Raw genomic sequence first — 23230 nt, forward strand, 5'->3', positions numbered from 1 at the left:
CCCCCCCCCGCCTTCTGCTCCTCCCTCCGCCAGCTCACTGCAGCCTCAGTTTTTTGCACCTTCAGGTCTCTCTCCCTGGATCACCTTTTCCTGGTGTTTTTCCACCAGTAGACGTTTTATTTTTAGGTTCTATCATTAGAATCTAAAACCGGACCTTGAATATTTTAGGCATTTAATAAATATTAGGTCCGCGAATAAATGACTGGATTTCGATTTTTGATCTCATACAAGAGTCTTTGTGTTTTAATAGGCCCATTCGACCCGTTTACATTTATTGTTTACAGGGCTATGTTTGTGTCATCCTGAACTTCGCTTTCTGTTGACTGAATGATTGCGTGAATGAGCAGAGAAAACTCTAGGTTGCTGGGGTGGGCTGAAACTGGGGCTTCTCCAAACTGCCCTGGGCCATCCAGGGTAGAATGGACATGGAACTGACCCCGGGTGCCTCACTCTTGCAATTATTTATTCCGCTGCCCGTGGCCGCCAGACAAGGGTTTATCTTCCGTCTCTCCCAGGCTTCCCTCCTCTCTTCCCTTCACCTCCGCCCAGGACGGCCCAGGGTTTCGGTTCTGGGTTCTGGAGCCAGATCTGTGTGCCCAGCTCAGGTCCCCCATTCACAGGGGGCATGGCCTTGGCCTACCTTCCTGAGTCTTCCTTTCCCCACTTGTAAAGTAGGGGTCCCGGTATCAGCTTCCCACGGTGACGGTTGTTGGAAGGATTAAATGGAAGAACGTGGGTCAAAGGGCTCAGCACAGCGCCTGGCTTACTATAGGCACTCAGCATGCCCAAGACTTTATTATTTTGTGGCTGTGCCTCAGTTTCCTTCCATTGTGAATGAGGTGGCCTATCATTCCCTTCTAAGCACTCAGGGTCCTGCCTCCACGTCCAGAGCTGGAGGGCTGTTCCGTCTACCCTCTCGTCTGTCTCCCCCAGCCCACAGAGAAGGTCATCTTCCAGGACTTGAGGGGGTCCCCGGAGGCCTGACCCATCCCCAGGATCTGTGGAGAGGAGATAACGCAAGCTATAAAGAGCAGTTCACTCCTTCCCCGTGGCCGCACCAGCATCATCCCATCACACAGATGAGGAACCTGAGACTCACTGGCTCACTGGATCCCCAGAAGTGCTCTGAGCACCCACGGTGCTCACAGCCTAGTGGGAAAAACAGGGAGAATACAACTCATGGTGACCTAAATGGGAAGGAAATCCAGGGGAGAAGGGATACACTCCACGCGTGGCTGGCTCACTTCGCTGTACAGCAGAGACTGACCCAACATTGTTAAGCAACTATACCACAAAAAAAAAAAAAAGAAAACTAGATCAAGTGCCTGCCCAGCTCTCTAAAAGGCTCCCAGAGGGCATTCCGACACCCCTGTCTGTTGTTGGCGGGGGGGACTGTTCCCTATCCACAAAAGGAGAAAGCCAGGCCAGAGAGGGCCATCCTGTGCAGAGCCGCCAGCTTCCCAGGGTGGTGCAGGCTTCCTGCCTTTGCTGGGCTGCTGCCTCTGCTGGGAAGGGAATAGTCTTCCTCATGGGGATCCGGCTCCGTGTTCAGGGCGTCACTTCCTCAGGGACCCTTCCGGCCTGGGAGGGCAGGTCCGCACCCCAGGGCTTCCTCTTGTTTAGCGTGCGTGCCTCTCACTCCCACGGCTCTCCCGGCCCAGCGAGTAGTGGCGGTGCTTCCCCGGGGGACTCTCCCAACCCCTGGGGGTCCAGCCACCTGCAGCAGGTGTGTGGCCGCTCCCCCAGCTGCCGTGTTTGCAGGATGCCCGCGTGGATGACCGGCATCCTCTCTTGAACTTCAGCTCTGCGAGGACGGGCATCTTTGCCTGTTCCCTTCACCAGTGGGTCCCGGTCGCCTGGCACATAGTAGGTGCTCAACAACTATCTGTGGAGAGAAGACAGGAAGGAAGGAGAGAAGGGAGGGCGGGAGGGAGCGGCTGCAGTTCGTTTACCCAGCTTTCATCTGTTTGTTCAGCAAGTACTTATGGAGCCCACTGTATGCAGGGCCGGCAGCACAGGTTCCTGCCCTCAGGGCGCAGACCCTCTGGTCAAGAGCAATTGTGACGTCAACTGGTAAAGGGGAGGAAAGATGAAGCCAGAGACGGGCTGCCGGGAGGAGGGGTCAGCCGACCAGGCAGGGGTAGGCCCGGGGCTCCCAGCCCCACCCCGCTCTCCCCCCGGCTGCCAGATGCTGGGCTGTCGTAACTGCGGGCAGCTCGGGTTGCCAAACACCACCACAGCTGCGTCACTGAGAGCCTGGGGGGCCCAGAGGCTGGGGGGTGGGGGCAGCCCCCTTACCCAGGCTGGTTTCGGCCCCCAGGTCAGCCAGGGCTGGGTCAAAGTTCAGCCCGGCATCCACGCTTAGTCACTCTCCGCAGTGGGGCTGCCTGGCTACTTGCTGCTGTGGTTTGTTTTCAGCTTTTGCACCAGGAGATCAGGAATCCGCATCTCTGCCTCCAAGAGAGAAATGAAGCACGCCGGGGCCGGGAGACCTCAGGGCCTCCCCCACGCCCTCCCTCCAAAGGGGCCTTCATCCTGAGCTTGGCCTTCAGGACCCTGTGTGTGACGTCACAGTGTGACCTTGCCGACCTCTGTGTGTCCCTGGGCAGGTCACTTAACCTCTCTGTAAGGTGGGGGTGATAAGAGTCCCTGCCTTGGAGGCCTGGTGGGAATAAATGAGCTATCTATCTGTGTGAGGCTCCCATGAGGGCCTGGCACACAGTAGGCGCCAAGTAAGCGCCGGCTGTGGTCCTTACTGTCCCTGAGCCTCCAGAAGAGGGGACAGAGCGCCGTTGCTGGTGTGAGGGTCACTCGGGGTGAGGCCAGCGGCCACGTCAGCGGCTGACTGTGGTGTGGTGGCGCTCAGGTGTTCTGGTTCATTCTGTTCCCCTTCCTGTTGGGTTCGCCCTTCCCACCAGCTCTGAAAACCCGGAGTCACCCTGCCCCCAGCCCCAGGCCTGGAGACTGAAGGATGGGTCTGTGGAGCGAATGAAGGGGGCTCAGTTTCCTCAGCTGTACAGTGGGTCTTGCAGGCCCAAGGAATGAGCAAGTGCCTGAGGACAGTGGGCGCTTTGGGAACCCGTCTGTATTTCCTCCCTTCCCAGCTGTGCTCCTCTCCCCCTCCCCTGGGTGGGGGGCGGCCCGGACCCCACCCACCCCAGAACAGGCGTTCTGCCCACAGATCTGGGCTCCCCACGGACTCATTCGTTCATTCATACCTTCACCCTGTCAGTAATTTTTTTTTAAATTTTTTGGCCGCACTCCATAGGATGTGGGATTTTAACTCCCCGACCAGGAGCTCCCCTGCATGGGAAACACCGAGTCTCAGCTACTCGACCACCAGGGAAGTCCCTCAACAACTTTTTTGAGCACCTACTAAACTCCAGTCTGCAGGGATATGGAAACGAAGAAAACAGGCAAAAATCTCTGTAGATATTCTGTTAGTAGAGACAGCCATCAGAGATAGTGTGAGTCAAGCTAAGATTCTCAGGGGCCCAGGTTGTTGGGGGTGGGTGGACAGGGGAGGCCCTGCCTGCCTCAGTCTGGGCACTTGGGGAAGGCTGTGCGTTCAGACCAGAGGATGTAGCCAGGTGAAGAGTGGGTGGGGGTGTCCTAGGCGCCAGGGCTGGCCCCTGCAGCAGGTGGGGGAGTGGGCGGGGCAGTTGGGGGACCCACCTCTGGCTTGGCCTGGATGGGGGCAGGGAGAGAGAGGGCAGGGGGGAGCTGGAAAAGGCCTGACCCAACTTAGGTTTTACCGTTGCTCCAGCCACTGCGTGGAGCCGGGACTGGGGGACCACGGTGGCTGGAGGCAGGCAGACGGGAGGGGAGCCTGGAGTCCTGTCCACCCATCAGAGAACAGGAGGGAGGTCAAGTAACCCCGGAGATAGGCTCAGGATGTGGCAGCTGTGGATTTCTCCCTTCTTCTGGGGAACTGGATCAGGCATCAGCATCACCTCCAGCATCACCTCCAACATCATCCTCCAGCATCACCTCCAGCATCACCACCATCACCTCCAGCATCACCACCATCACCTCCAGCATCACCTCCAGCATCACCTCCAACATCATCCTCCAACATCACCTCCAGCATCACCTCCAAATTCATCCTCCAGCATCACCTCCAGCATCACCACCATCACCTCCAGCATCACCACCAGCATCATCACCATCACCTCCAACATCACCACCAAGACAACACTTGGGCAGTGGCTGTCGGCCATTGCACTGCTCACTCCTGTCTGGCCAGGCACTTCCGAGATGGGACCTCCTTGCAGTTCCACATGGCGTGACGTCCCAGGAGGGTGTTCATAGCACATTTAGCACCAGCCCAAGATTGAAATCAGAGAAGGCAACGGCACCCAACTCCAGTACTCTTGCTTGAAAAATCCCATGGATGGAGGAGCCTGGTAGGCTGCAGTTCATGGGGTCGCTGAGGGTTGGACACGACTGAGCGACTTCACTTTCACGCATTGGAGAAGGAAATGGCAACCCACTCCAGTGTGGAGATTCCCAGGGACAGGGGAGCCTGGTGGGCTGCCATCTATGGGGTCACACAGAATCGGACACGACTGAAGTGACTTAGCAGCAGCAGCAGCAAGATGGAGATAAGCCCAGTGGTACATCACCTGTCACCCGTCAAGACCACCAGATCCATCCAGAAAGCAGAGGGAGGGGCCGGATGGTGAAGGATTTTGGAGCACAGACCTGGGAGCCCGCCTGCCTGAGTCTGAGTCCTACCTCTGCCAAGCACAGCTGTGTGCCACTGGGGAGGCGCCTTGACACTCCAGGCCTCAGTTTCCCCATCTACAAAATGGAGATTAGAACCTCCTGATAGGATCGCTTCACCTTTCTGATGCATTCATTAATCCATGTAAAGCATCTGGAACCATGCCCAGCACACAGTAAATCCTTTGGAAACCTTTGCTGCCGTTATTATTATTGTGAACATTATGGTTATTATTCCTCGGCAAAGTGAAAGTCACTCAGTCGTGTCCAACTCTTTGCGACCCCATGGACTGTAGCCCGCCAGGCTCCTCTGTCCATGGAATTCTCCAGGCAATAATACTGGAGTGGGTTGCCATGCCCTCCTTCAGGGGATCTTCCTGACCCAGGGGTTGAACCCAGGTCTCCCGCATTGCAGACAGATTCTTTGCTGTCTAGTGGTGGAAATATGGGTTCATCCTAGGGAGAAAAGGCAGGCCCAAATGTAAAGCGGGCTGCCAGTTGGAGGAAAAGGCAAGAAGACCAACTCGATTGTGTGCGTAGCTGCTCGCAGCCTCTCAGGAGATCTGAGACACTGCAAACACTGGATTTGGTGCAGGGAGTGTGGACTCGCGGGCAGTGGAGAGCCACCCTGACTTTTCACTCTATGCTTTTACACCCTCTGTGCTGAGTTCCGTGTGTGTGTGTTTCCTCTGTGCGCTTGCATGTATATTCAAAACCAAACATGCCAGAAAGCAATTCCGTGCGAGGTTCCCTCCGGGAAGGCCCCGGAGCTTCCCACCCCCACCCTCTCCACCCACCCCCCCGTCCTGGCCTGTGTGTGTGGCCCAGTCTCGCCTGGTTTTCAGAGCTCTAGGCCTTGGAGCAGGTCCGAACTGGGGTGCCCTGCAAGAAATGGGGCTCCTCAGAGACCCCCAGAGCGGCCTTGGCTCCTGGTGGTGCGGGGTGTGGGGGCTGGAGGGGGTGGTCCCAACCCGCTGATGAGAACTCCAAACGCTCCCAGCCCCAGGGCTGCTAATCGCTTCCAGATTGGCCAGGTCAGGGCCAGGGCCCCCGCCGCCCGGCTCCATAAACAGCCCGTCGCTCCAGATGGCGGCTGGCTCCAGCCTGGCGAGCAGGTTCACGGGGGACTGGGGGGCCGCAGCAGGTGGAGGACCCCCACCCGCCTTGTCCGGCAGGGAGGCCCCGCCCGCCCGCCTGCCCCGCTGCCGCCATCCCGGCTGCCTAGAGGCAGCACGCCGGGCCAGGAGTGGGAGTTCAACCCATTCCTCAGAGGAGAGAAACCGAGGCCCTGAAGGGGCCAGGGACGGGCCCAGCTTGGTGGTGGACAGAGACATGAGGATCTGGGGCTGGGGCTCCTGGGTCTGCTCGGCTCTGTGAGTCCAATGCACTGTGGGGCTGCAGTAAAGACCCAAGTGAGGAAACGGGGAAGAAGAGAGGGAAGGGGGAGGCATTCTGGCCCCCTGGGTTCAAATTCTGACTCTGACTTTTAGTCCCCGAAGGAACCAATTATTTCTGCTTTCCGAGCCTCAGTTTTTTCATCTGTGAAATGGGGATGGCCAGGGTGCTGACCTTGGCAATTGCTGGAACGGGGACGTGGCTCTTGGGGGCCGCGGGGCAGTATGAGCCGTGTACGTTGCAGGCACTCCGTTCTGTCTCTCTCTCGCCCTGAGCCTCCTTCCAGTCCTGCTTCTCCCCCACCACACCCCCGCCAGAGAGCACGGGGGCCTCCTCCAGGAAGCCACCCTGACTTCGACTCAGACCTCTCGCTTTGTGTTGGGTGCTGTGCCCTTCCTGTGGCCCTCCCCAGCTCCGTGGCATGCCTGGCACCTGTGCTATTTGCCCTCCTGGCAGGTGAGGAAATCGAGGGTCAGGAGGTACCTGTGCTGTTTCCCCGGCCCTTGCCCCTTCAGGTGGAGAGACGGGGGCACAGTGAGGGGCTCACCGCCAGGAAAAGGCAGAACTGGGTGTTCTGGAGGCTTCGCCGGGCCCAAAGTCAGGAAGCCTGGCCGCATCCTGCCACCTGTTGGCACAGGAGCCGAGGACCCAGGCCTGCAGGCCCCAGGAGGGTCCTGGGTCATGCTCCCCAAAGAAAGGGGTATGTGGGGAGCCCTGGCCTGATGGTCTACCCCACTGCCGCCTGGAGCCCAGGCTGGCCCCAGTGTCCCTCGGGGGGCTGGGCAAGAGCCTTGCCTGCTGAGCAGGGACACAGCTCCTAGTGGGCCGAGCCCCCACAGTTTTCCCAGTCTTGATCCTGGTATCCATCAGAGAACACCCCGAGTATAACTTTGAATTAGTGACAGAGGAGGCAAAAGATCTATCACATAGAAGCCAGGCCAGGCACAATTCTCCGCAGTTAACTTAGGGTAACTTCTTTTTTCATTTAATTTTTTGCCTGTACCACACAGCATGTGGGATCTTAGTTCCCCGCCCAGGGGGAACTGCAATGGAAGCATAGAAGCCTAAGTCCTGGGCTGCCGGGAATCGCCCAGGGTAACTTCTTTAACAATCTGGGGGAGGCACTCTTATAATTTCCGTTTTACAGAGAAGGCTCAGAGAGGTGGAGTACCTTGCCCAAGCGCACACAGCTAGACCTGGGCTTCGCACCCTGGTCTTTTAGGGCCAACACACACGCTCTCTACCACCGTTGCCCCTCCCAGGGCAGCAGGGAGCCCAAAATGAGCTCAGTGGGCACCAGGCACATAGTAGGTACTTTCCCCCGCCCCGCCCCCCCCCCACCCCCCCCATCACCTGATGCCTGGATTCACATTTCGGCCCAGCCTGGAGGTCAGCAGCCTGTTCTGCCTCGTGCTGGAGGAATGTTCGCGGTGGCCGCGGCCCGGGTCCGAGAAGAAAGGCGGCCTTGTGGGCGAAAGGTGAGCTGCTGGGTGGGCGCGGGGCTGTTTACCCAGAGCTGGGCGTGTGGCTCGGGGTGGCGCCGCTGTCAGCCGCGCCGGCTGCCCCGGGCCTGTGCTGGCCTCCAGATGTGAGCTGGCTCCAGCCGGCCGGGGCCCCCCCACCCCGTGCACAGAGGGGCTTTATCAAAAGCGGCTGTGAGGAGGCCCGGGAGGCCGCCTGGCTCCAGCCTGCTGGCTCCACGCCCCAGGCCTGCAGAAGCCGGGCGAGTGGGCTGGGGCCGCGGTGCCCAGGGCTGCCTCTGCCCTCCTGCCAGCTCCTCTGCTGTGTGCGGGGCCTCCGGGGGCCCAGACGGAGAGTTACAGCCCCCTTGTTCCAGGAAACTGAAGCTCCGGGAGCAGTCTGGAGGGGTGACAATGCAAGAAGATGTCTTTTAATTTTCTGCATCCCTAGGGCGAGAGGTAACCGACAGAAAACAAAGCACAAAACTCAGTTCAAGTCAAAGGGTGCTAAGGGAGTAGCGAATGAAGACGCTCGTGGGAAGGATAAATTGCAGGTTCAGGATGGCGGTTCCTGTGAGCCAGGAAGAACACTCTGTCACTGGGTGCCAGTTCTCTCCATATTTTCTTTCTTGGGTTGGGTGGTAGGGATGCTATTCTTTATATTTTCTTTGTTGGCCTGAACTGTTTTGTATTCATAAATAATAATAACTGAAGGGGAAAAAAAAGGAAAAGAAAAAGCCAAGTCTTCTTCCTGTTTCTGACCCTCAGCCTGTCACTGTTAAGAGTGTCTTCTGGTACTTTCCAGGGATTGTCTGGGAATCCACAAACAAATCCACATCTCTCTTCTTTCCTATTTTGTTTTTGTTTTACAAATAGTATCAAGGGCTTCCCAGGTGGCTCAGTGGTAAAGAATCTGCCTGCTGCTGCAGGAGACATAAGAGATCTCTGGGTCAGGGAGATCCCCTGGAGGACCACCTGGCAACCCATTCCAATATTCTTGCCTGGAAAATTCCATAGATGGAGGAGCCTGGTAGGCTACAGTCCATGGGGTTGCAAAGAGTCAGACACGACTAGGCATACACTCATGACATACGCTGCAGCACTGAGCTGTTTTCACTTAACGATACTATTCTGGGAACCTCCCTGTGGCCTTGTTCTTTTTTACAGCTGTGTAGTATTCCCCCCAAGGCAATGGCACCCCACTCCAGTGCTCTTGTCTGGAAAATCCCATGGATGGAGGAGCATGGTAAGCTGCAGTCCATGGGGTCGCTAAGAGTCAGACACGACTGAGCGACTTCATTTTCACTTTTCATTTTCATGCATTGGAGAAGGAAATGGCAACCCACTCCAGTGTCATTGCTTGGAGAATCCCAGGGATGGGGGAGCCTGGTGGCCTGCAGTCTATGGGGTCACACACAGTCGGACACGACTGAAGTGACTTGGCAGCAGCAGCAGCAGCAGTATTCCCCCCCAGGGAAGGCACTTTGGCTTACTCTCCAAGAGGTAGACCCCAACTCCATACATGTCTTCTGGGACTTAGGCAAGTCTTTTCTTTCGTTTTTTTTCAGGCAAGTATTTTCTAGATGATGAGCTCTTAGAAGAATCCTAGAGGAGTCCTATTTTCTCTTCTGAGAGTCATGCTCATCTGCCCTCCCTGAAGACTGTTTCCTTGAGTCTGCCCACCAGCAATGGTGCTGACTAGGAACCCGAGACTCGGAGCCAGTCAGCTTTTCTGTGGGGGGAGCAGGGAATGGCTTCACAAGGAGTCTCTGGTAAAAAACCAAGCCAAAACCTCCCTTTCTGGGTTTTGTTTCTCTTCGAATACAAAAGTGAAACACATTCTTTTCAGAAACCTTAGCAAATAAAGAAAATTTAAGGGGAACAAAATTAGAAAAATAAAGCCTGCCTCCACTCAACCCCCGCCCCCATCCTCACGCAGCCAGCCACCAGGGGGCTAGATATAGACCAGGGTTGAGCTGGCTTCCTCTCCATCCCCACGCCTGACTTGTGTGACCTCAGGCAAGTCACTCAGCCCCTCTGGGCCTTGTGTCCTCATCTGTAACTGGGGCTCCCAAGGGTGCCAGTCTTGAAAATCAAATGAGATCACAAGGGTAAACACAAAACGCTTTGTAAGCGGAGGTTGTGGCAAGTTTCCAGGACTTTTTGGGATCTTAGTTCTCTGACCAGGGATCGAACCCATGTTCCCTGCAGCGGAAGGGCAGAGTCCTAACCACTGGACCACCAGGGAAGTCCCTGCTCCATTGGGCCCACAGCCCAGAGACACCCAGGATGGACATGTCCAGACCCAGCTCCATGCCCACCCACACGGATCCCACAGCTCCGTGCTCCCTGCTCCTGCTTCCAGCTAGACCCAGATCCGACGGCTGCTCCCCAACACCCACCAGCAGACCCCTCCTCACAGGTGTCCTCACTCCCTGCCTCACTCCCTGACCATCTCCGCTCACAGGCCAACGGGGCCATCTGCCCAGCAGCCGCCCCCCAACCCTGAGGCACCCGCGGCCGCGTCTGGGGACGTTTTGGCTGCCACAGCTGGCAGCGGGTGGTGGCCAGGGGTGCAGCCAAACGGCCCTCCCACTCCCAGGATGGCTCGTGGCGCAGAACAGTCCGACCCCAACATTTAACAGCTGAGGATGGAGACCTTGTGTGAGCTCCAAGTCGTGTCTGTTCGCGCTCACCTTCCACGGCTCGCTCCCAGCTCAAACGGAGAACAGCCAAAGTCCTCACTGTGGCCGGCGAGAGGCCCCGAGGGGCTCCGTGACCACCCCGCCCTCCTGCCTTCCAGCCCTCCGCTGCAGCCGCAACCAGCTCCTCCCTCTTCCTTGGACCTTAAGGTGACCTCACACCACAGGCCTTCCTCTGCTTTTCCCAGACATTTAACAATCCCTCCTCCCCTCCCAACTCTCTGTCAAATGTCACCTCCTCCAGGAGGCCACCCACCCTGATCTGCCTATTCAATATCTGCCACCGCCTGAACCTTCCTGCCTTCTTTCTCCCTGGCACTGGGTCCTGATACCTTACTGATTTGTCTGTGTCTGTTGCTCTGCCTAAAACACAGGCTCCACAAGGGACAGACAGGGCTGGCTTCTTTACCACTGAGCCTGTAACACAGCCCCCATCAACACAGTAGCTGGTCAATAAAGGCTAGTGGATTGACCAGTGGGCTCAGCCTCACACCAAGAAGGCTGAGAACTGGAGAACTGATGCTTTTGAACTGTGGTGTTGGAGAAGACTCTTGAGAGTCCCTTGGACTGCAAGGAGATCCAGCCAGTCAGTCTTAAAGGAAATCAACCCTGAATCTTTATTGGAAGGACGGATGCTGAAGCTGAAACTCCAATTCTTTGGCCACCTGATGTGAAAAGCTGACTCATTGGAGAAGACCCTGATGCTGGGAAAGACTGAAGGCAGGAGGAGAAGGGGACGGCAGAGGACGAGATGGTTGGATGGCATCACTGACTCAATGGACATGAGTTTGAGTAAGCTCCAGGAGATGGTGAAGGACAGGGAAGCCTGGCGTGTTGCAGTTCATGGAGTCACAGAGTCAGATACGACTTAGCAACTGAACAATGACAACTCACCCTCCCAAGTTTGTGGTGTCTGGGCAGCGGCTGTGAACAGAAGAGCTGGAGGCTGACAGTTTGCCCCTGGAGTGGAGACCCAGAAGGAAATCCCTGAAGCCAGGGGCTGGAGTCTTCCATATCCCAGCCTCCCTGGTTGCTGGTCCCCTCACCAGGGATAGCAGCGAAGATGGAGGGGACCCCAAAGGCAACTCCCCAACCATTCCAGCATTTATGGGGCACCAACTGTATGCTCCACTTTAGACTAGGCAATGTAGAGGTTGTACCGCAGTGAATTCGCAGCCACAGGCTGTCACTTAATCATCTCACTGTCCCAGGGTAGGCAGGGTGACACTGGTCATCCATGTATTCAAACAGTATGAAGCACCTACTGTGTACCACTGACTGTGCTGACTGCACCTACCTGCCAAGAAAGATAAGTCCCAGAGAGTGGATGCGGAGAAAGTCAGTGCATTTTTCTATCAAGGCTTTCAATGATCATTGCTTGTTTACGGAAAGCATTCTTTTTTGTAAATAAATAGACTTGGAGAATTCCCAAGTTCAAAAAATACAACCCTATCATCTTCGGATGCCGGGAGGAAGTATAGGGGGCCTTGGGAGCCCCAAGGGGGCGCCTCTGGGATCAAGGAGACTCCCAGGAGAGGCTGAGTCCTAAGCTCAGGCCCCAGGTCTTGTGGGCAGGGACTCAGAACGGGGAGGAGGGTCACTTCCCAGGCCTACCCCAAGGCTCCTCCTCTGGCTGTGGGTGTCCCGAGTCCTAGTTTGCTGGTGGAGTTTACTAGAGCATCTCTTCTGTGATTAGCTGTTTCTGTCTCTCCCCAGCCCAGCCCTGCCCTGTCTGGTCCGCTGCTCTGTCCCCACGGCCTGGGGCACACAGTAGGCACTTGCAGTGAGCTGAATGGTGTCCCTTCCCCAATTCGCATCCACCGGAAGCTCAGAATGTGGCCTTATTTGGAAATGGGATGTTTGCAGATGGCATTAGTCAGGGATTGTAAGATGAGATCACACTGGACTGGGGGGAGCTCTAAAGTCAACAGCTGGTGTCCTTATGAGTAAAGGACACAGACACACAGAGGCCACGTGAAGAGGGAGGCAGCGACTGCAGGGCAGTGTCAAGGGGCCAGGCAGCACCGGGAGCCCCCAGGGGCTGGAACTGCCGGGGAGGATTCTTTCCTGGAGCCTTCATAGGGGAAAAGGCCCTGCTGACACCTTGATTTAAGAATTCTCCAGAACTGTAGGAGGATGAATTTCTCTCTTTTTCTTTTTTAAATATGTATTTACTTATGGCTGCACTGGGTCTTCCCGCTGCACGCAGGCTTTCCCTAGTTGCAGGGAACTGGGGCTATGCTTTGTTGCGGAGTGCAGACTTCAGAAGTTGTGGCATGCGGGCTGAGTGGCCCTGTGGCACGTGGAATCTTCCTGGATCGGGGATTGAACCTGTGTCCTCTGCATCAGCAGGTGGATTCTAATCCACGGCACCACCGGGGAAATCCAAGAATAAATTCTTGTTTCAAGCCCCCGGATTTGTAGCAGTCTGTTATGACAGCCACAGAAAATACACACAGATTCCTCCTCGCATGGATGATCACGTGGACAGAGGAAGGAGCCAGGAGCCGCTCAGCTTCAGCAGGTGGTCCGGACCAGTCATGTAGAGCCCCGTGACTCTGTGACTGGGTTTGCAGTCTGGGGTCCCTGCTTGGATTCTGGGGGTAGGGGGTGCTGGAAGTGGGTCTAGCCAGCGTGGAGGTGGCTGTGAGGAGCTGTTGAAGTTGGTTGGCTGAGCTGACAAGGAAATCAGGTTCTGCAGGCATCACTCCCTCCCAGCCCCCGAAACTCATGTCCACTCCTCACTTGGACGCCTGGGGCTAAGGTTCTGGGGACCTCACCCTCCACGACACAGATGCCTTTCAGACACGCTGCAGCCAGCACGCCTCCCCACATCCTGGACACTCCACCGTGTGTCCACCCAAGAGACTCGCGGCAACTTCCGTTACAGCCCAGAGCCCAGGACGCGGGGAGAGAAGTTCTCCACCTTTCTGCCCTTAGTCCCTCTCACGTGGCCTCTGGAAGTCGGGAGATGGCGGGATGCAAGGGAAGAGCCTAGAACCTGACTCTGCATTGAGTGATGGGATGGGTGAGTGCTTGTCCCGCCCTGAGCCTCAGTTTCCCCATCTGTAACCGGGGGAACACTGTCAGCTTCCCGGAAACTGCCGTGGACAGTGGATGAGATGAAGTCAGCCTGGGCGGCCAGGGCACCTGCCCCTAGGTGTCCGATGAGAGGAGGGGGCCTGTGGTCCAGCTCTCCCAGAGTGTGACTGTCCCTCTGATCCTTTCAGAGCCCAGCCCCCTGCCCCGTGGGCCTGTCCAGTGACCTCACAAGGCCACCCCACCCCTCAGGAGCTCCATGTCTCCAAAAGGACCAGGGCTTGGATTTCATGCCCATAAAATGCCTGAAATCAAAGCAGAGCTCACAACATGGAAGGTTTTGAAGTCAGCTCAGGACAGGGGGCATGAAATGCCCAGGGATTTGGCCCTTCTCTTGGGATCTACCATAAAGCAGGGTCTATGGCCTGGGAAGAAGGGTGGTAGCTGGGCAAAAGGGGCACCTGGCATTTTAGCAGCGATCTGAACTCCAACGAAGGCTTAGTCATCCTAAGTTTTAGAGAAGACAACTGGGAAAACTCAGCCGAAAAGATCCCTTCGCTTGATGTTCGAGGCAGTGAGGGACCCCATGGTGGAAGGGTGGGGACTTAGGTTCCGAAGTGACAGTTCTGATCCCTGCTCTGACAATTACTGTGTGACACTGGACAAGTTGCTTAACCTCTCTGTACCTCAATTGCTTCATCTGCCAAATAAGGGATGAAAACTGATCCCTCCTTCAACCGGTTGGGTGAGGGAGATCCGAGGGGCTTTATGTGACGTGTGGCCCCACCCCTGGGGCATGTTATTATTGTTTTTCCTAGTGACACAAACATTCTCGTCTCCGGACTTCAGGATCTGCTGAGCCAGCCCCTTCACAGATATGATCTCACTGAATCTTCCCTTGGAGGTGTGCTCCCCCCGCCACAGCTGCTGCTCAGAGAGGTAAGGACACTTGCCTGGGGGCACACAGCTGGCGCGATGTGATGTAAACCCTAGTCCTGGCTGCAGAGCCCATACTCTTAACCATTTCTCTTTGGGAAACAGGATAAGCTAAAGGAAAGAGAGACCCCACCACCCCGAGTGTCCACACAGGCTAGAGCAGAGTTTCTCTGAGCTGGGGACCACCACGGACGCTGTGGACTGGCTCACTGTCTGGGGTGGGGAAAGACTGTCCTGGGCACAGTAGGATGGTAGGATGGCCTCTACCCATCAGACGCCAGTCGCACCCCCTCCCCCACCAGTTGTGACAATCCTAATGTCTCCAGATGTTGCCGAGGGTTCAGGGACAGGGCTGCCCTGGTCCGAGAACTGGCTGGAGTGAGCATGTTAACATAATGGCATGTTTCCTTCTGGATTCTTCCCCTGCATTCACACCCACACACACGACATTCTTGCCTGCTCCTCAGATTCCAGGACCCCGGCACTCGTCTCGAGAGCCCCCCTCCGGGGTCAGGACTGTAGCAGCTGCAACTGATTTGCGGTCCGGCCACAGAGCAGAGATGCTCAGACCCCCATTGGAGCCCCCGGCAGCCAGCTGTGTGTCTCGGGTCACCGACACCCCTCTGAGCCCCAGGGTGCGGCCCACGCCCTCCTCCCACCCGAGGGCTGTGTTGGCCTTCGGGAACTCGGGATGTCCCCGGCATCCGGTCAGGGCCTCCGCTTTTGTGACTCATCTGAACAGAGCTGTGGTGGGTGCAGAGACCCCCACACACGGCCCTTGCAGATTCAGTCCGGCCTGGAGGGCTGGGGTCTGCCTCCCTGGGCCTGGCTCACACCAGGGTCCCTGCTCTGCTGGGACTGAGGGTCTCATGTCTATAATTATGCAGGAAGCACAGGTCTTGGGTATAAATGTCCCAGGACATCAGCCTGCCGGTCTTGGGCTGGGAGTGAGGAGGGAGGGGTAAGACCACCCCCTGGGGCTGGGTTTGTGGGGGAGCGTTGGGGGTGGGGGACTCAGGGCTCTGAGACACGGCCTGTGGTCAGGCTGGGGGCACTGAGGTTCTGGGGCCAGAAATCCGCCCGAGTCACCCAGCATCGCTAGCCTCTCCCGCCACCTCGGGGGCCTTTGGGAAGGATGGGGGGAGTGGGGACACCAGGAAGTGCAGTGACTCGTGGATCCCCTCAGACGATCACTTAGACCTCAACTTCTCCTTCCATTAAATGAGATCGATAAGGTGTCCCTGCCTCTTAGGGCTGTGGGTGGTATTTCCATAAATGTGCCCAGCATGCAGAAAACTGGAGTCAAACCTTGACTGTTACTCTTTTCTATTTAATTAAAAAAAAGATTTATCTGCTTATTTTGCCCGTGTTGCGTGGGCTTTCCTTCAGCTGTGGCAAATGGCGGGGCTGCGCAGCTCCGCAGCTGTGGTCCCGGGCCCTAGAACACAGCTCCATAGTCATGCACGGGCCAGGTTGCCCTCCGCCTGTGGGATCTTCTCGGATCAGGGATTGAACCTGCGTCTCTTGCATCGGCAGGTGGATTCTTTACCACTGAGTCGTGTCTACTATTCTTAATCCCGAGGCCATCCCTCTTTTTCCCGCCTGGGGGGCACAGAGGGAAAACTCTGGACCCTGACCCTGCCAGGTTCAGATCCCAGCTCACGTGGCTCACCCCAAGCTAGTGACTTAATCTCCCAGAGCCTCATTGTCCCCATCTGTCAAATGGGGGCCCCAACCACACGGGAGGATGGGTGGGAAGGATATGAGTTCGGGGGTGTGAGCTCAGGCACTGTGAGTTATTCAGTCCATGCCGAGTCACTGGACCTGGCCAGCAGGTTGAGTAGCTGATCATCTCCCTGGTGGAGGGGGGCAGTGGTTGGGGGCAGGCAGTTAAGGCAGTGTGACGGGTTCGAGGCCACTCTAGTCAGAGCTGAATCTCACTGAGTGGCTCAGAGCCGCATGACCTGGGGCCTCGGGTTTATCCTGTTACCATCAGAAGACCCCAGGGCCATGCAGCAGAGGGCTGAGTGAAACCTGGGGTCCAGTCCCGGGTCTGCTCTGAGCCTCACATGAGGCTGTGCCCCCAAGAGGCAAAGGATGTCCTCGCCCAGGTGGGCCCCATGTGCAGGATGGGGACCTCTTCCCGCTTTGAAAGCCGCGGTCGGGCTGCAGAGACTTCCCCATCTCTGTCTGTCCTTGTTGACCCCCCATCTGCCCCGGGGAGCTCAGAAGCTGGCCCTAAACTCCACTTCAGGGCGCCCCCCACCTTGCCCCGGCTGCCCTGACTCGGATGCACCGCGGTATAACTCTCACACCTGCCCGTGGACGCCCCCCACCAACTGGCTGCACCTGAGCCTTCCCTGGAGGCAGGAAAAGGCCATTTCCTGGGCGCGGCCCAGGCCTGGGGGCACCCCTGGCTCCTCCCCTCCCAAACCCCACATCCACCCCTGGAGCGTTCCCGCAGGCCCCTGTTGTCTGAACATTCCACATCTCAGTGAACCTAAAAGGGCAGGGAAAATAGTGAGAGGCGGAAGATGGGACGAGGCGCCCCTTCCCCGATCAGCAGCACGTTGTCCGTGCCTGCCCACTGCCCGCTTGCTCTCGGGGGCGCCTGGGAGGCTCCCTCCTCTCCTCGCCACCTCCCCACCGGGGGGTCTGCTTCGGGCTCCTCTCTGGCCTCCTGTTCCACCCTTGCCCCCAGGCCTGCAGGGACTCCGTGAACGCCTGGGTCCCGCCGCTCCTCCTCCGCACAGCTCCTGCCTGCCTCAGAGGAGAGGGGGCTCTTGCCATGGTCTGGGGCTCAACCCCCCCCCTTCCCCTCACCCACTCTCTTCCAGCCACACTGACCTCCTGGCGGTTTCTCCAATCAAGAAGGCATGCTCCAGCCTCAGGGCCTTTGCACCGGCTGTTTCCGCCACCATAATGACTCTTCTCCCAGGTGCCTACAAGCCTTGCCCCCGTGCCTTTCTCAGGCCTGTATTTGAATGCCATCTTCTTGAATTTCAGGCTTTCCCTGACTGACTCCTGTCACCAGCACCCCTCTTCTTCCTCCGTGTCCTTCATGGAATTTATCACCAGCCACTACGCTGCGTAATTGAGTGCTCACTTGCTTATTGCTCCGCCTTCACCACACGCAGAAGGCCAGTTTCGTGAGGGCAGGTGTTTCTGCCTAGTCTATTCCCTGCTGTGGCCCCGGCCCTAGGGCAGAGCCTGGCACACCATGCTGTGCTGTGCTCAGCCGCTCAGCCGTGTCCGACTCTGCGACCCCATCGACCCCGCAGGCCTCCTCTGTCCACAGGATTTTACAGACAAGACTACTGGAGTGGGTTGTCATTCCCTTCTCCAGGGGATCATCCCAGCTCAGGGATCAAACTCAAACATCTCTTACGGCTCCTGTATTGGCAGCAGGTTTCTTTTTTTTAACCACTAGAGCCACCTGGGAAGCCCAGCTGACACTCAGTAAGTGTGAAAAGTGAGAGTCGCTCAGTCGTGTCCGGCTCTTTGCGACCCCACGGGCTATATAGTCCATGGAATTCTCCAGGCCAGAATATTGGAGTGAGTAGCCTTTCCCTTCTCCAGGGGATCTTCCCAACCCAGGGATCGAACCCAGGTCTCCCCCATTGCAGGCGGTGAGCCACCAGGGAAGCCCGACACTCAGTGGGTGCTTATTACACACTTGCTGAATGAATGACCCTGCAAGAGTGGATGCTGCCACGCCCCTGGGTGAAGTGGGAAGCTCCAGGGAGCCCTATGGTTCACAATCGCCCTGTGAACTGTCGCGCACCGTGTTCCCTGGAATCCACGGCTGGGTAGGCGTGTTCTCAGTGGGGGTTTGTGGGAAAGGGGTGGCTGAGGGTCCTAAGTGTTTGCAGTCAGATTCCCAGAGCTGGGAGTTTTTCAGGGGCAGGGGACACGGGGGCTCCTGGGTCTGGCTTCAGGCCTCTGACCACAGTGTCAAGTTTGTGGAGTGAGTGGGTCAGGAAGCTGCAGTGAGAACAGTGCGGCCGGAAGTGGCCGTCTTCTGGCCTGAATTATCTGGGAAGAAAAATAATCATGTTCCCAAGAACCCATGGCCTGGGCGCCGGGAGCCAGTGCTGGGGCTGAGGGTGGGGGTGGGGCTGGTCTGGGCAGGTGGGCCCCGCTGGAGGCTCAGAAGGTCGAATCCTCAGCTCAGGGTGACCCGAGGGAACTAGGGTGCAGACTGGGCCGGTGCAGAGGCCTCCAGACTGTGAGTGTCTGGGGCGTGGCAGCACGGTACGGCCTCTCGGGAGGGGAGACCACTGCTGTAGGCTGGAGCTGCCTGAGCCTCACCTCCTACCAGGCCTGTTCATACCTCTCCCCCAGGTCCTGTTGGGGGCAATGGGCCAACACAGGGGACCGCTATGCAACAAGCCACAGGTAAAACCTGACAGCCCTCCTTGGGATGGTCCCAGGGCCAGACCCGGGGCAGACGATGGTGATTGATAGTAACAGTGATAATAATAGCTCATATTGTGTTTCAGCCACTTTCTTGCACTGTCCCGTTTAACCCTCACGTCGCCCCATGAGGTGACCACACTCACTCACTCTTCCCACCACAGCAGTCCTCAAGGGCCTGAGAGGGCTGCCTTCATCCCACTGCTCGCTCCTACCACAAATAGCCTCGCATACTCGTGTCCAGCTGCACTGACTTCCTTGCTGTTCCTCAGTCCCGCCAAGCTCACGCCTGCCTCAGGACCTTTGCACCTGCTATTCCCGCAACTAATTCTTTCTCCGATGAGCTCTCAGCTCAGATGTCATTCCTCAGAGGTCGTCTCTGACCACCCGTGTGAAGCAGTTCCCACTCTGTCTCCTTTCTACCACGTCAGCTCACTGTACTGTTCTTTTTTTTTTTTTCTAAAAAATTATCTATTTTCGGCTGTGCTGGGTCTTGGCTGCTGTGTGCGGGCTCTCTAATTGCAGCAAGCAGAGGCTACTCTCTAGTGCGGGGCGTAGGCTTCTCGTCGCAGGGCACAAGCTCTAGGGCGCGGGCTCAATGGCCGTGGCGCACGGGCTCCATTGCTCCACGGCCAGCGGGCTCTTCCCACACCAGGGATCCAACCCGTGTGCCCTGCACTGGCAGGTGGGTTCTCAACCACCGGCCCACCACCTCACTGTCCTGTTCTTACAGCCCTGATTCCGTTGTGAAATTATCTTGTTGATTCATCATTTCTGTACCCTCTGTCTCCCATGCCTGGAATGACGGCAGAGACTTTTCTGTCCATTTCTGCATTCCCAGTGCCTGGCACAAAGGAGACCTTAGGAGACCTTCTGACAGACAGACAGACAGACAGGCAGACAGATGTCCATTCTCTGTGTGCTGCTCATGACTGCATGGGCCAACTGGCCATCCTTCAAGAAAGATGGTATTTCATCTAGGCTGGACCCCAGCCCAGGGCAAAGGTGGGGTGGGGGCTTCTGTAGCCCCCAGATCACTGCCTTCCTCTGGGGACAGGCCTGATGTTCCCAGAACCTCCTGCCAAAACTCGACCCAGGGAAATCAGATATCAGCTCATTTCCCTCTCCACCCCTGACTCCTGGACAAGCCACATGGACTCTGGACAGTTTCTAGGCCACAGAAAAGGGGGCTCAAGCCAGATTGGGAGAAGACATCTGGGACTGTACAAGGCCTTTTCAGCCAGAGATAGGCCTGGACAATTCCCAGCCAGGCTGAATATGAGGCCAGAGTATGTAGGGAGAGACTTGGGACCAAGGTGCTGAAACCAGGGCAGAAGCAACTGAATTCGGGCAAATCCTGGGTCTATTCTTCCACTCACTCATCAAGCGTCGCCTCCCCGGTGCCCAGCACGGGGCGTGGTGCAGCACATCCATGTGCCCACTGATCCATTGGTGCAGAGTGCCCATTATGTGCCAGGCACTAACAGTTGCTACCAGGGCCACGTGGCACGCCTCTTCCTGCCCCAGGGCCCTTGCTCCGTGGTTCTCTTCACTCAGAACTGTCCACCCTGCCGAGTTCTGGGCATGCAATTTCTTCCACACATTTGAAGACGTTACCTCTGCAGAAAGGCCCTCCCTGCCCAGGGTGACCTTCCCATCTTGTTCTCTTGCTGGGATATTTCAGGTATGTGCTTAATACTTTGAAATGACATTGTAAATTCACCCTGTCTGTTTTGTCTCCTCTATTCCAAAAGGGAAGTCACTCAGTCATGTCCGACTCTTTGCGACCCCATGGACTGTAGCTCACCAGGCTCCTCTGTTCGTGGGATTCTCCAGGCAAGAATACTGGAGAGGGTTGCCATTTCCTTCTCCAGGGGATCTTCCCAACCCAGGGATCAAACCCAGGTCTCTTGCATTGCAGGCAGATGCTTTAACCTCTGAGCCACCAGGGGCAGCAATTTTAGTTTGCTTTGTTCTGTGCTGTGACTCTGGTATAGAGGTCTGCACACAGAAAGAGCTCAATAAATGTTTGTTGAATAAATGAATGAACAAACCAGTGAGTGAAAGCTCAGGGAAAGGGTTTGGCTCCTAACCCAGAGGGAGGAGGTGATCTGTAACCTGAGGCCTGAGGGAGGGGGAGAGGGTGGGCTAGTGAAGACAAGGGGAGAAGGGTTTTGTCTTAAAATGCTTTTCTCCAAGGGAGGGTTAAAAGGTAGCTCAGAGGTGGTAAGGTGATTAAAATGTTAAAAGTCTTTAATCTATTGACACCATGAAAGTTGAAATATTTTACTAAATCTTGATGTCTGGCTTCTGTCTCAAAAAACGTAAAGATATGGCCATCCTGAGCTCTCATTCCAGAGGCAAGAAGGTCAGTTTCCCAGCTTGTAACATCAGCCCCTTGAAGCCTTTGGGTTTGTGACCCCTGAAGCCAGAGGCCGCCTTGGCATCGCTGCAGGACCCCACCGCAAACACCCGGGCTGGGCGACCTTGGGGACGCCTTCTGAGTCCTAGGGTCGTCCTCAGTAAAAGTGAGCTGGTAGCGCAGGTGCGCTGGTCCTCCAGGTGTCGGGTTGGGAGTGGATGCGCGCCAAACGCACACGCCCAGATGCCTGCGAGGCCGCTGAGAAGTGGTCCTTCCTGCCCCGTCCTCCGGGCGTATGTCTGCAGCGCGCGAGCGCCCTCTGCTGGCTCGAGCGGGGACGCAGCCCTGAGCCTCAACCTGGAGCCCTGGGGCCTGCAGACCTGGAGAGTTTGTCTCTGGTGCAACAGGGTGATTTCACAGTAGCTTGAAGGGTTTGCCGTGTGCTGAGGACCGTGAAAATCTCATGGGCGCATAAAATGTTACATAATGCTTAGCACAGTCCTGTGAAGGGAGCCCAAGGGCTCTGCCCAGAGCCACACAGCCATAGGTGTACTGGGGTTGGCGTCCATGACTCCAGGTCATGTGCTGAGATCCAGGGAGAGAGAGGTGACATGCAAGCCTCTCTGCTCACCCACCCGCGTCTTCACCAGCTTTACCTGGAGCCGCCAAACTCCTTACTGGGCTGGTCCCTCTGTTCGCCCTGCCAGTTAGCCCATAGTCCCTCCGTCACGCCGCGAGTTCTCGGCAGAGCCGCCAGGACCCTGCCCTCGTCACTGCCCTGGGCCTGGAGAGGAAGGCGAGGCCCCGCTCTGGAGAAGGATTCCTGAGATCGCAGAAACCTTCTCAGTGTGTCCCAGGACAGCTTTCAGCGCTGGAGGCAGGGATGTGGATGAGCCAGGTGAGCACCGACCTGCATGGTGCCCGTTCCAGAGAGGGAAGGAGGAATCAGTAACCGAATAAATCAGTTCGTTAGGTATGAATACTTGCCAGGAGCAAAACAGCATCGGCTAATAAGGACAGCCAGCCCAGAGTGGCTGCTCTAGAGGGGCCGGGGCTCTCTCGGGGGTGGGGGGGCGTACCTGTGCTGCCTGTGGTGGGAGCCCACCCCTGGACACGAGGAAGCAAGTCCTGGGCCTGGGCACCAGACGGGCGTGAGTTGCCACGTTTCGCCTGGGGGTGACGGGTGGAGAGCCCAGGGAGGTGGCCCTTGGGGTAGGAGGGGGAGGGCATGAGAACTGGCTTGGGGAAGCGAGAGGTTTCTGAAGCGCCAAACTAGTGCGCTGGCCGGCTGCTGCAGCGTCTCTGCTTCTCGAAGACCCCGGGGCGTGGTGGGTCAGAGCACAGAACGCAGGCCAGCGTCACCCAGCCCCGCTCTGCGCGGTGTCAGGAGGCCACCGAGCTGGCCACCTGCCTGTCTTCCACCCTACTCGCCCACCGGACCCTGAAGTGGACAGGCCTCGAGGAGGGACCAAAAACGTGTCCCGCCAACCACCCAGAAGGGCTTCTGACCTGAGCTCTTTGCATCCCAAGGGTGGTGCCTGGTGAGGGCGGCCACCCATAGCTGCCCCTGCCAAGCCACAAAAGAGCCATCTGTTTATGCTTCAGATGACCGTCTCAGACGTCGAGGATGCCTGTGTGTGAGGCACTCCTACAAATCAGGAGGCAAAAGGAACAGAGATGACGTAATTGAGAGGGATAAAGGGCTTCTCAGCTAGAGAAAAGATACTCAGCGCATCACATGAGAAAGTGCACAGGGAGCCATGAGCTAGCACGATTCAGCTCAGAGATGGGCGGGCAGGACTTGTGAGCGCAGATAAAGGGAAGGGAACGCAAAGAACCACCTTGCGTTGTTGGTGGGAGGGCGAGTTTGCTACTTCTTTGTTTGGAGGCAGTTTGAAAATGACAGGATTAAAACGGCCCATGTCCTTGGCCGGAGAAGTCTGTTTCTGGGCATTCTCTTGGCGTGGGTGCGCCCCGGTGCGCTGAGGCTGCTGGGCTGGGGCGGAACGTCAGGGATGACCTCGGGGTCTCCATGAGGCCCTGGTCCCTGTGGGTGGCACACGGTGTACTGGGCGCTCAGCAGCTGTCCAGGGCCCTTGAGAGGTCCTGTGGGTGAAAGACATGTCTGGGGGAAGAGCGGAGTGGAGGCCACACGCCCAGTTATGCTAACTGGAAAAAAACAAACAAAACAGGGC

General features: G+C 57.1%; 1 long non-coding RNA gene across 2 annotated transcripts; it reads left to right on the forward strand.

Moving 5' to 3' along the window:
• The first annotated feature begins 1604 nt into the window (after positions 1-1604).
• LOC121816248 (uncharacterized) lies at positions 1605-20714 on the forward strand. Of its 2 annotated transcripts, XR_009595982.1 has the most exons (6): positions 1605-1866; positions 1976-13310; positions 14140-14260; positions 17095-18066; positions 18602-18655; positions 20428-20714. It is a non-coding gene; the product is annotated as an uncharacterized LOC121816248 (long non-coding RNA). The 2 variants fall into 2 exon arrangements; XR_006055747.2 differs by lacking the exons at positions 17095-18066; positions 18602-18655; positions 20428-20714 and adding an exon at positions 14725-15615.
• Positions 20715-23230: the final 2516 nt, after the last annotated feature.

The sequence above is a fragment of the Ovis aries genome, chromosome 13, assembly GCF_016772045.2.
Source record: "Ovis aries strain OAR_USU_Benz2616 breed Rambouillet chromosome 13, ARS-UI_Ramb_v3.0, whole genome shotgun sequence".
NCBI classification, from domain to species: domain Eukaryota; kingdom Metazoa; phylum Chordata; class Mammalia; order Artiodactyla; family Bovidae; genus Ovis; species Ovis aries.